Raw genomic sequence first — 11,395 nt, forward strand, 5'->3', positions numbered from 1 at the left:
TTTCTGTCTACAGAAATTTCCACCTCCCATCTCTCAGTCTTTCCATCAACTTTCCTCCATACCTGGAAATCATACTCTCCTTGCTTCTACCTCTTAGATTCTCTAGTTTCTTTTTTTTTTCTAGTTTCTTTTTTAAAAAATAATATTTTATTCCTTCCATTACATGTAAAATAATTTAAACATCATTTTTTGATGTTTTGAGTTCTTGATTCTCTCTCTTCTTGTGATTCTCCCCTTCTCTTCCATTCCTGAGATGGCAAGGAATTTGAGATAGATTTGAAATGTGTAATCATGTAAAATATTTTTCCTATATTAGTTGCTTTGTGAAAGAGATCTGAAATGAAAAGCTGAAGAAGAAAGAAGAGGAGGAGGAATAATAATAATAAGAAGAAGAACAAGAACAAGAACAAGAAGAACAAGAAGAACAAGAACAAGAAGAGGAACAAGAAGAAGAACAAGAACAAGAAAATGTAGGGAGGGGCTAGGGGATGGGGAAGAGGAGGTGGAGGAGGAGGTGGTGGTGGTAGTTTGTTTTGGCCTGAATTCAGAGGACAAATGGAATTTTTCATGATGAGTTTCTGTCTTTGATCACTGTATTGTTGAGAATAATTAGGCCATTCACAATTGTTCTATTGCTTTCTCTATGTCAATTTTCTTCTGGTTTTTCTTCACTTTGCATCAGATCATCTAAGTCTTTTTAATTTTCTCTGAAATTATCATTGTCATTTCTTATAGCACAATAGTATTTCATAATCATAGCATACCACAACTTGTTCCGCCATTCCCAATTGATGGGTAACCCATTAATTTCCAATTATTTACCACCACAAAGAGAGCTACAGTAAATATTTTTGTACAAATAAGTCCTTTTCCTTGTTTTATATAAACTTAGGAATGGTATTTCTGGATTAAAGGTATATACATTTTTATAGTTTCTTAATCATAGTTCTAAATTGTTCTATATGATAGTTGGATCAGATTGAGACTCCACCAACAGTGTATTATCATCCCAATTTCCCACATCCCTTCCCAGTTATCATTTTAGCCAATCTGAAAGGTGTTGGGAAAGAAATGACAGAAAAAGAAATGATGTTGCAGAAGTTGGTCTGGCCACATGCTATGAACTGAATTCAGAGGATTCTGGAATCTGGGAGAGAGGTTTTGAATGGGACACTAACCTACTGAAGGGGATTTTGTTTCCTGGTCCTATAGCCAATTGGAGTGAAGGTGCCTGAGCTCTGGTGTACTTGCTGTTATAGATCTACAGTGTGGTTGAAGGGAAATTTTTTAGACCTTCTGGGAAGTACCTTTCCTCACTTCAAGATATACATCTAAGAAGATTCTTATAACAACAAGCCAGTTCTAATCAAGAAGTCAGNATATATATATATATATATATAATATTTACACAATCTTCAGACACTTGCTTATTTAAATGAGGTCTTGACTAGATATCAGTTTTGTGTTGTGCTTTGTGTTCTCTTTATGTACTGTGCATGCAAAGTACTCACTCTTCCTTTCAAAGGTGTCAATTTTCTTCTAGTTGTCTGTAGATTTCTCTTGTATCTTGATGCTATGTACTGTAATTGCATTTTCTCTAAGGTGTGAGTTTAATTTGTGCTATCACCGCACCATAGTCTTATGTAAACCATTTCCTTCTGTCCTCTTCTTTGTGCAATTGTCCATTTTTTTGCAAAGTTCAAAGTTCAAAAGTTTTTTCACAATGTCTTTTCAAGTACTCTTTTCTTGCATCTTTCTTCTTGGTGATTTTCCCAATTTTCTTTTCTTCTCTTGATACTTTTCCCCTTCTCTGTTTCTCCGTCACATGTTGTTTGTTGTCATACATGTTATTGGACGAGTTCTCTGGTCTGGATACAGGAACAGTGTGGGTTGTAATGCTTTGTCAGTGATGTCAATCAGTTGTTTGTGTGTGTATGTTATGCACTTTCAGATGTTTTTCAATGATTTTGTGTTTTGCAATGACTTTGAATTTCATTTCTCGGTCCTCAGCACTTTCTGTAATTTGTCTATCTTGAACTTTTCTATAATGTGACTTGATCACTATCTCCTCTTGGATAGTTTATCCTATATGGGTTTTCATTACATTGCTCTCTTTTGGTTCCCTTCCTACCTCTGTTTGATCTTTTGTCTCCTTTATTGTTTATTTATCCATTTTTCACCCATTAATTATGGTTATTAGCAAAGGCTCTGACATCTGATATCTTTTATCTCTAGTTTGTCTAGTATCATCAGGAGCTCAAATGGGTTTAACTATCACTTCTATTCTGCTGACTCCAAGATCTATATTTCCACATATAGTCTCTCCCTTGTTCTAGTTCTACATCATCAACAAATCTGTTGGACATTTCCAATCAAATATCTCACAAACATCTCATGTAGAGATCTCATTATATATCTCACAAAGTTTATCTAACTTATGAACTTACCTCCTTATGGCAAGGATACCATTATGATTCTTGTTGCCCCAGTATGAAAGCATAGTAGCATTCTCAACCTTTCACTCTTATTTAATTTCCTTACCTAATTAGTTGCCATATTTTGTTGTTTCTATCTTCATCGCATTTCTCTCATTTGATTCCTTCTTTCCATGCCCAAAGTCACTCAACTAGTTTAATCCCTCATCATTGCTTTATTGGTTGCTTCCAATTACCTCCTAATTGTTTCCCCTGATTCATGTTTTTCTGACACTAGTGCATCCATCAAGTTAACAAGCATTGAACAACCCAACCAGTGATTTTTCTAAAATTTAAGCCTTATGATGTCATTTTCCTATTCTGAAAACTCCCTATTGCTTTAAAGATCAAATACAAATTCCTTTTCTCAGTATCCAATACTTTTTAAATCTATTCCTCTTCCAGTTTTTTTTTCATGACTCAAAATTGATCTTTTATATAAGATTTTTCATTATGGGCCACACAAACTAGCTTTATTGTTCTGTCTACAGAAATTTCCACCTCCCATCTCTCAGTCTTTCCATCAACTTTCCTCCATACCTGGAAATCATACTCTCCTTGCTTCTACCTCTTAGATTCTCTAGTTTCTTTTTTTTTCTAGTTTCTTTTTTAAAAAATAATATTTTATTCCTTCCATTACATGTAAAATAATTTAAACATCATTTTTTGATGTTTTGAGTTCTTGATTCTCTCTCTTCTTGTGATTCTCCCCTTCTCTTCCATTCCTGAGATGGCAAGGAATTTGAGATAGATTTGAAATGTGTAATCATGTAAAATATTTTTCCTATATTAGTTGCTTTGTGAAAGAGATCTGAAATGAAAAGCTGAAGAAGAAAGAAGAGGAGGAGGAATAATAATAATAAGAAGAAGAACAAGAACAAGAACAAGAAGAACAAGAAGAACAAGAACAAGAAGAGGAACAAGAAGAAGAACAAGAACAAGAAAATGTAGGGAGGGGCTAGGGGATGGGGAAGAGGAGGTGGAGGAGGAGGTGGTGGTGGTAGTTTGTTTTGGCCTGAATTCAGAGGACAAATGGAATTTTTCATGATGAGTTTCTGTCTTTGATCACTGTATTGTTGAGAATAATTAGGCCATTCACAATTGTTCTATTGCTTTCTCTATGTCAATTTTCTTCTGGTTTTTCTTCACTTTGCATCAGATCATCTAAGTCTTTTTAATTTTCTCTGAAATTATCATTGTCATTTCTTATAGCACAATAGTATTTCATAATCATAGCATACCACAACTTGTTCCGCCATTCCCAATTGATGGGTAACCCATTAATTTCCAATTATTTACCACCACAAAGAGAGCTACAGTAAATATTTTTGTACAAATAAGTCCTTTTCCTTGTTTTATATAAACTTAGGAATGGTATTTCTGGATTAAAGGTATATACATTTTTATAGTTTCTTAATCATAGTTCTAAATTGTTCTATATGATAGTTGGATCAGATTGAGACTCCACCAACAGTGTATTATCATCCCAATTTCCCACATCCCTTCCCAGTTATCATTTTAGCCAATCTGAAAGGTGTTGGGAAAGAAATGACAGAAAAAGAAATGATGTTGCAGAAGTTGGTCTGGCCACATGCTATGAACTGAATTCAGAGGATTCTGGAATCTGGGAGAGAGGTTTTGAATGGGACACTAACCTACTGAAGGGGATTTTGTTTCCTGGTCCTATAGCCAATTGGAGTGAAGGTGCCTGAGCTCTGGTGTACTTGCTATTATAGATCTACAGTGTGGTTGAAGGGAAATTTTTTAGACCTTCTGGGAAGTACCTTTCCTCACTTCAAGATATACATCTAAGAAGATTCTTATAACAACAAGCCAGTTCTAATCAAGAAGTCAGTGTTGGTGTGGAGGCTGAGGCCAAGCTCAGGGCCTGGTCCAGCTTGGTTGCACTCAATCATCAAGAGTTCATCCCTTGTCATCTTAAAGATTGTCTCATCTTGTGAAACCAAGAAGGAGGATTAATTAGAGCCAGGTATAGAGAGTGAAGGATTGGAGATTTTAGCCAGTGTCAAGAAACAGCTTAGGGCAATGATGGGCAAACTTTTGAGCTTGGTATGTCAAAATTCACCAAAAAAATGAGCGTAACTCTGGTGGTTACATCACTTCAAGAAAAAAACCATAATTTCACAATATTTATAGTTTAAATAACAAAAATGTATAATTATAATATGTATCTGTATTTAACAAACCACGATAGGTAAATTAATATAGGGACAATTGTCATCTATAGTGCACAGAATGTCTATGCTACACTACAACAAATATTTCATCCTCAGCATACGGCCCCATACTTCTGTCATAGGTTTGCCATCCCTGGATTAGGGAGCAAGAAAAATGAAAACTTTCCCATGTGGGAAGGACATAGAGAGAGAGGCAAATAAGACCTTTTAGAGTTAGGAAACCCCTGTTTCTTAACCCTCCTTTCCTATTCCTTCTTTATTATAAATAAATTCCTTTTACCTGTTTACCAATGCTGTGTTGAGACTTAATAGCATATTGGTCCCAATAGGTAAGGACAACAGCCTTACTTTACTAACAAACACTGAAGGATCTCATCTATCTCACTATACTTAATTATTTTATAGGTATGAGGTGGTACTTCAGAGTTGTTTTAATCTGCATTTCTCTAATGAAGAGTGATTTACAACATTTTTTATAATTATAGGTGTCTGATTTCTTCATTGTAAAACTACATGTTCATGTCCTTTGACCATTTATCAATGGAAAAATTACTTATTTTTATAGATTCTCCAATTTCTTTTATGACTTAGATGTCACCTCCAACATAAGACTTTTCCTTATCTCATCATCTTATTCTTTTTCTTGACCCTCTCCTCGCTTCAAATTATAATGTATCCATTTTCTATTTATTTGATATGCACATTTGTTCCTATGTTAGACTATAAGCTCCTTAAGAATAGATTAATTTATTTTTATCTTTATATCTTTAATTTGTATAACAAAGTACAGGCTTGATAAATGTGACTGACTGATTGTTTTTCTAATCTTATAATTAAACATTTGGTTTAAAAAAATAACTTTCTAAGTATGAAGTAAAGAAGGCACTTTTGACAATAATATCTGTTAAACATTTCTGTGGGCTTTAGTGGATTGCAACAAAATGGCATGCTAGCCAAAATAAACTAATTCAATCTTAAACTATATTAAAGAAATAAAGGGAGTGTCAGAGTCCCATTGTACCTTTCTTTAGTCCCATTGTACCTTGCTAGCATAATGTAAACAGTTCATGGAAAGTTTCAATTTTACTCATTAATTAATTTCATCATCTACCCATGTTTCTAAGACCTTCTAGTGGCATCCTTCTGATGTCCCTTACTTCTTCTAATGCCTTCCTTCTGTCGATGATTTTATCATGAGTGATTTTACTTTCAGATTCTCTGAGACTTTGACATAGTCATTTCATCTCTGGACCTAGCTGGCTTCCCTGCTTCCCCATTTCTTTTGTTTCTGTTTACCTCTCAAAACCCTGCTTCTATAATTTTTTAAACCCTTAACTTCTGTGTATTGGTTCATATGTGGAAGAGTGGTAAGGGTGGGCAATGGGGGTCAAGTGATTTGCCCAGGGTCACACAGCTGGGAAGTGTCTGAGGCCAGCTTTGAACCTAGGGCTTCCCTTCTCTAGGCCTGACTCTCAATCCACTGAGCTACCCAGCTGCCCCCTATAAATTTGTGTTTGATCTACTTACTAATCTAAGAAATGTTATTGACTGTCACAGCCTGAATGAACCTTAAAGTCAAAGTCATTGAGTTCAATTTTCTCATTTTTCTCCTTTTTGTTTAATTATTTTTAATGAACAAAAATCTATTTTTCTCCACCAGAAAATAAAACTAAACAGTGGCAATAAATGTGAATAGCAAAGCAAAATAAATTCTCTGATTGAAAAACTTCAAAGGATATGTTTTATTTTGCAACATCACTTCTCTCTCAGGAGATATCAGATTTCTTCATCTGTACCTGGCATATTGTTTAATCATTGTGGTGATCAGAATTCTCAAGTTTTTCAGTCAATAAATAGTTATTAAGGATGTACTATTTTCTAAATATTGTGCTAAATTCTGGGAATGTGAACAAAAGCAAAAAGGTATCACTCTGAATGAGCTCAAAGTATATTGAGGGAGACAATACATAAGCAATTGTGTACAGACAAACTATGTACGGTATAAAATGGAAATATTCAAAAGAGGGAAGGCATTAGGAAAAAGCAAAGAAAATCAGGAAATCACTTAGAATTAAAGGCAGTCCTAACTGTAGAAGGTGAGATTTTAGTGGGAACTTGAAGGAAGACAGGAAGTAGACATGAGGAGGGGGATCATTTCAGGTTTTGGAACTGTATATGATAATGTTTTAAGCTGGAAGGAGTATCTTGTTCAAGGAACAATATAAAGAACAATGCTCATAGATTTAAGAGTATATGGTGCTGAAATGTGAGTTCACAAGTGTCAGTAGCCTGGAAGTATAGCTGGGTGGCAGGCTATGAAGGGGTTTGAAAACAAAATTTTCTATTTAACAAATTTATATATTCTTCCTCCTCTGTGTTATTGTTTCTTTAAGTCCCTTTGAAAACCCCATCTCAAGGAAACCTTCCCCAAATCCTCTATGGGACACTGAGGTATAAATACAATTATAAATGTCCAATTTAGTTGGGGATATTGGCCTAGAAGTCATCTGAGAGGTTAGTCAAGATAAATTGTTTTGAGAATCATCATAAAGATAACTGAATCCATTGAAGCTAGTAAGATTATCAAAAGAAATAAGATAAAGGGAGAGGAGAAGAGCGCCCATGATTAGTGGATGTGGCCTGGATGAATATCCTGGAAAGAAGACTGAGAAGAATGGTAAAACAGAAAGGAAGAGAAAAAGGGGAGAATATTATCATGAAAACATAGAAAGAAGACAATATAAAGTAAATGAGAATAATTGAAAGAGTCAATGTCCCTTCTGAAATAGAGTCCAGGTTGATGCCTGATGTCTATTCTCTTCCCCACCCATTTCATGTTCCTTGTTCTACAGAGTGAAAATAAAATAAAATTAAGTTTTGTTAGAAAGTGTAAGAGATAAATGCCCATTAGGAAATAAATTTTAAAATCGAGGAAGAAAAGAAATCCCATGAACTGGAGAAAATCTGTTTTAAAAAAAGGAATCAGGATTGAGAAAAAGTTATTAGATTTGTCAATTAATAGATCATCAGTCATTTTGTCTGGGAATTTTTAATTTTTTCTCTTTCTAGCTTTGTAAATTGTAAGCTCAATTCATTGATCTACCCCCTCTCTGTTTTGTTAATATAAGAACTTAGGGATATAAATTTTCCCTTGAGGACTGCTTTGGCTGTATCCCATAGAGTATTTGTTTCTATTATTCATTCTTTGACTCACCATTTTTGAAGAATTAGATTATTAAGTTTCCAGTTAATTTTAAATTTGCCTCTCCATGAGCCTTTATTATGATTTTTGTTGTATTATGATTTAAAAAAATGTATTATTTTCTGTTTTTCTACATTTGTTTTCAATGCTTTTTTATGTCCTAGCACATACATAGTCAATCTTTGTATATGTATCATGTGCTGCTGAAAAAAAGGTATATTCTTTTTTATCCCTATTCAATTTTCTCCAGATATCTATTAGCTCTAATTTTCCCAATATTTCATTCACTTCCCTCACTTCTTTCTTATTTATTTTTTGGTTTGATTTATCTAGTTCTGACAGGGGAAGGTTGAGGTCCCCCACTAATATAGTTTTACTACCTTTTCCCTTCTTAAGCTCCTTCAATTTTTCCTTTAAAAAATCTGGATGCTATACCATTTGATGCATATATGTTAAATAGTGATATTTATTCATTATTTATGCTGCCTTTAATCAAGATGTAATTTCCTTCCTTAACTCTTTTAATCAAATCTATTTTTACTTTAGCTTTGTCTGAGATCATGATTGCCACTCCTGCCTTACTTGCAGCCCAATAGATTCTGCTCCAGCTTCTTACTTTTACTCTGTGCATATCTACCTGCCTCATGTGTGTTTCTTGTAGACAACATATGGTAGGATTCTATTTTGTTGTTTTTATATCTGAAATTTTTAATTAATTAATTAATCAAGAATAATAATTTTCCATGGTTACATGATTCATGTCCTTTCCCTCCCCTCCTCCCAAACCCCCTCCCATAATCAAACAGCAATTCCACTGGGTTTTAAATGTGTCATTGATGAAGACCTATTTCCATATTATTAATATTGGCATTAGGGTGATCATTTGGAGTCTACATCACCAGTCATATCCCCATTGACTCATGTGATCAAGCAGTTGTTTTTTTTCTGTGTTTCTACTCCCATAGTTCTTTCTCTGGATGTGAATAGCATTCTTTCTCATTAGTCACTGAGAATTGTCCTGGGTCATTGCATTGGTACTAGTAAAGAAGTCCATTACATTCAATTGTGCTAGAGTGTATCAGTCTCTGTGTATAACATTCTCCTGGATCTGCTCCCTTTACTCTGCATCAAATACTGGAGGCCATTCCAGTTCATATGGAAATCCTCCAGTTAATTATTCCTTTCAGCACAATAGTATTCCTTCACCAACAGATAACACAATTTGTTCAGCCATACCCCAATTGAAGGGCATCCCCTCACTTTCCAATTTTTTGTCACCACAAAGAGCTCAGCTATAAATATTTTTGTACGTCTTTTTCCTCATGATCTCTTTGGGGTATAAACCAAGCAGTGATATGGCTGGATCAAAAGGCAGACAGATTTTTTTAAAGCCCTTTGGGCATAGTTCCAAATTGCCATCCAGAATGGTTGGATCAATTCACAACTCCACCAGCAATGCATTAATGTTCCAATTTTGCCACATCTCCTCCAACATTTATTACTTTCATTTGCTGGCATTTTAGCCAATCTTCTAGGTGTGAGGTGGTACCTCAGAGTTGTTTTGATTTGTGTTTCTCTAATTATAAGATATTTAGAACACTTTTTCTTGTGCTTATTAGTTTTGATTTCTTTATCTGAAAATTACCTATTCATGTCCCTTACCCATTTATCAATTGGGGAAGGGATTGCTTTTTTGTATAATTGATTTAGATCCTTATAAATTTGAGTAATTAGACCTTTGTTAGAAGTTTTTGTTATAAAGATTTTTCCCCAATTTCTTAATTCCCTTCTAATTTTGATGGCATTGGTTTTGTTTGTACAAAAACTTTGTAGGATTCAGGTTTTTAATCCATTCTGCTATCTGCTTCATTTTTATGGGTCAGTTCATCCCATTCACATTCATAGTTATGATTACCATCTGTGCATTCCCATATATTTTGACTTCTTCCTTTAATCTTAACCTTTCTCCTTTCCCTCTTACCCTCCCCTCCAATGTTTTGCTTTTAGTCTCCCCCTTTCCCCTCCCTTATATTACTCTTCTTCCAACCACCAATCTTCTTATTCTCCTTTTACTGTAGTGCCTTTTGAGCACCTCCCAATCTCTGCCTCCCTTGTACTAATCCCCTCCCACCACCCTGTTTCTTATTATCTTTCTACTTCCCTATAGAGCAAGAGATGGTTCTGTATACCAGTGAATCTGATTGTTGTTCCCTCTCTGAGTCAATTCTAGTAAGAGTGAAGTTTAAGCATTGCCTGTCTCCAACCTCTTCCTCCCTTCCATTGTATTGGTTTTCTCAACCTACCCCTTCTTCCCTAGCACTTCTTTATTTAATATATTTTATCCCATTTTACTTCTTTTCCCATTTATTTTACTATTATGTTCTTTTTCCACCCCTTATATTTTTGTGTTTTTTTGACATATCATCCTAAAAAGCTTACCATTGTACCCACTATGTATACTTCTTCTAGCTACTATGATAACAATAACATTTATATATATCCTCTTTCCATATAGGAATACATGTCATTTGACCTTACTGAAGCCCTTAAATTTTTTCTCTTTCTTGTTTACCTTTTTATGTTTCTCTTGAATTCTGTATTTGGTCATCAAACATTTAGGTCTTCTGGTTAGGTCTTGTCTTTTTTTTCAAGAATGCTTGGAAATCTCTATTTTATTAAATGACCATAGTTCTCCCTGAAAGAATATAGTCAGTTTTGCTGTGTAGTTGATTCTTTGTTGTAGACCCAGTTTCCTTGTCTTCTGGAATATTATATTCCATGCCTTCCAGTCCTTCAGTGTGGTTGCTTCTAGATCCTGGGTAATCTTAATTGGTGTTCCATGATATCTGAATAGTTTGTTTCTAGCAACTTGCAATATCTTTTCCTTTGCCTAGGAGTTCTTGAGTTTGACTGTGACATTCCTGGGAGTTGTCAATTGGGGATTTAATGCTAGAAGTGATCTGTGGATTCTTTCAGTGTCTTATTTACCCTCTGTAGTATAATGTTTAGGCTTTTATTTTGGTTATGATTTTCAGGTAGTTCAATGATTCTTAAATTGCCTCTTCTGGATCTATTCTCCAGGTCAGTTGTTTTCTCAATCAGATGTCTCATATCATCTTCAATTTTTTCATTCTTTTCATTTTGTTTTATTATGTATCAGTGTCTTGTGAGGTCATTAGTTTCTAATTGTCCAATTATAATTTTTAAAGACTGAATTTCTTCCATGATCTTTTGATTCTCCTTTTCCTTTTGGTTCATTCTTCCTTTCAAGTCATTCTTTTCTTCTTCCTATTTTTTTGCATCATTTTCTAGCAGGTCAGTTCTGACTTTTAATGTCTATGCCTCTGTTTTCAAATGACCTATTTTGCTTTTCAAGCTACTATTTTCCTTTTGTCATTTTTCTTCAACCTGCCTTACTTGATTTTTAAATTCTTTTTCGAGGTCTTCCATTGCTTGCATCAAATTCTCTCTCTCTCTCTCTCTCTCTCTCTCTCTCTCTCTCTCTCTCTCTCTCTCTCTCT

The sequence above is a fragment of the Gracilinanus agilis genome, chromosome 1 (assembly GCF_016433145.1).
Source record: "Gracilinanus agilis isolate LMUSP501 chromosome 1, AgileGrace, whole genome shotgun sequence".
In the NCBI taxonomy this organism is placed as follows: domain Eukaryota; kingdom Metazoa; phylum Chordata; class Mammalia; order Didelphimorphia; family Didelphidae; genus Gracilinanus; species Gracilinanus agilis.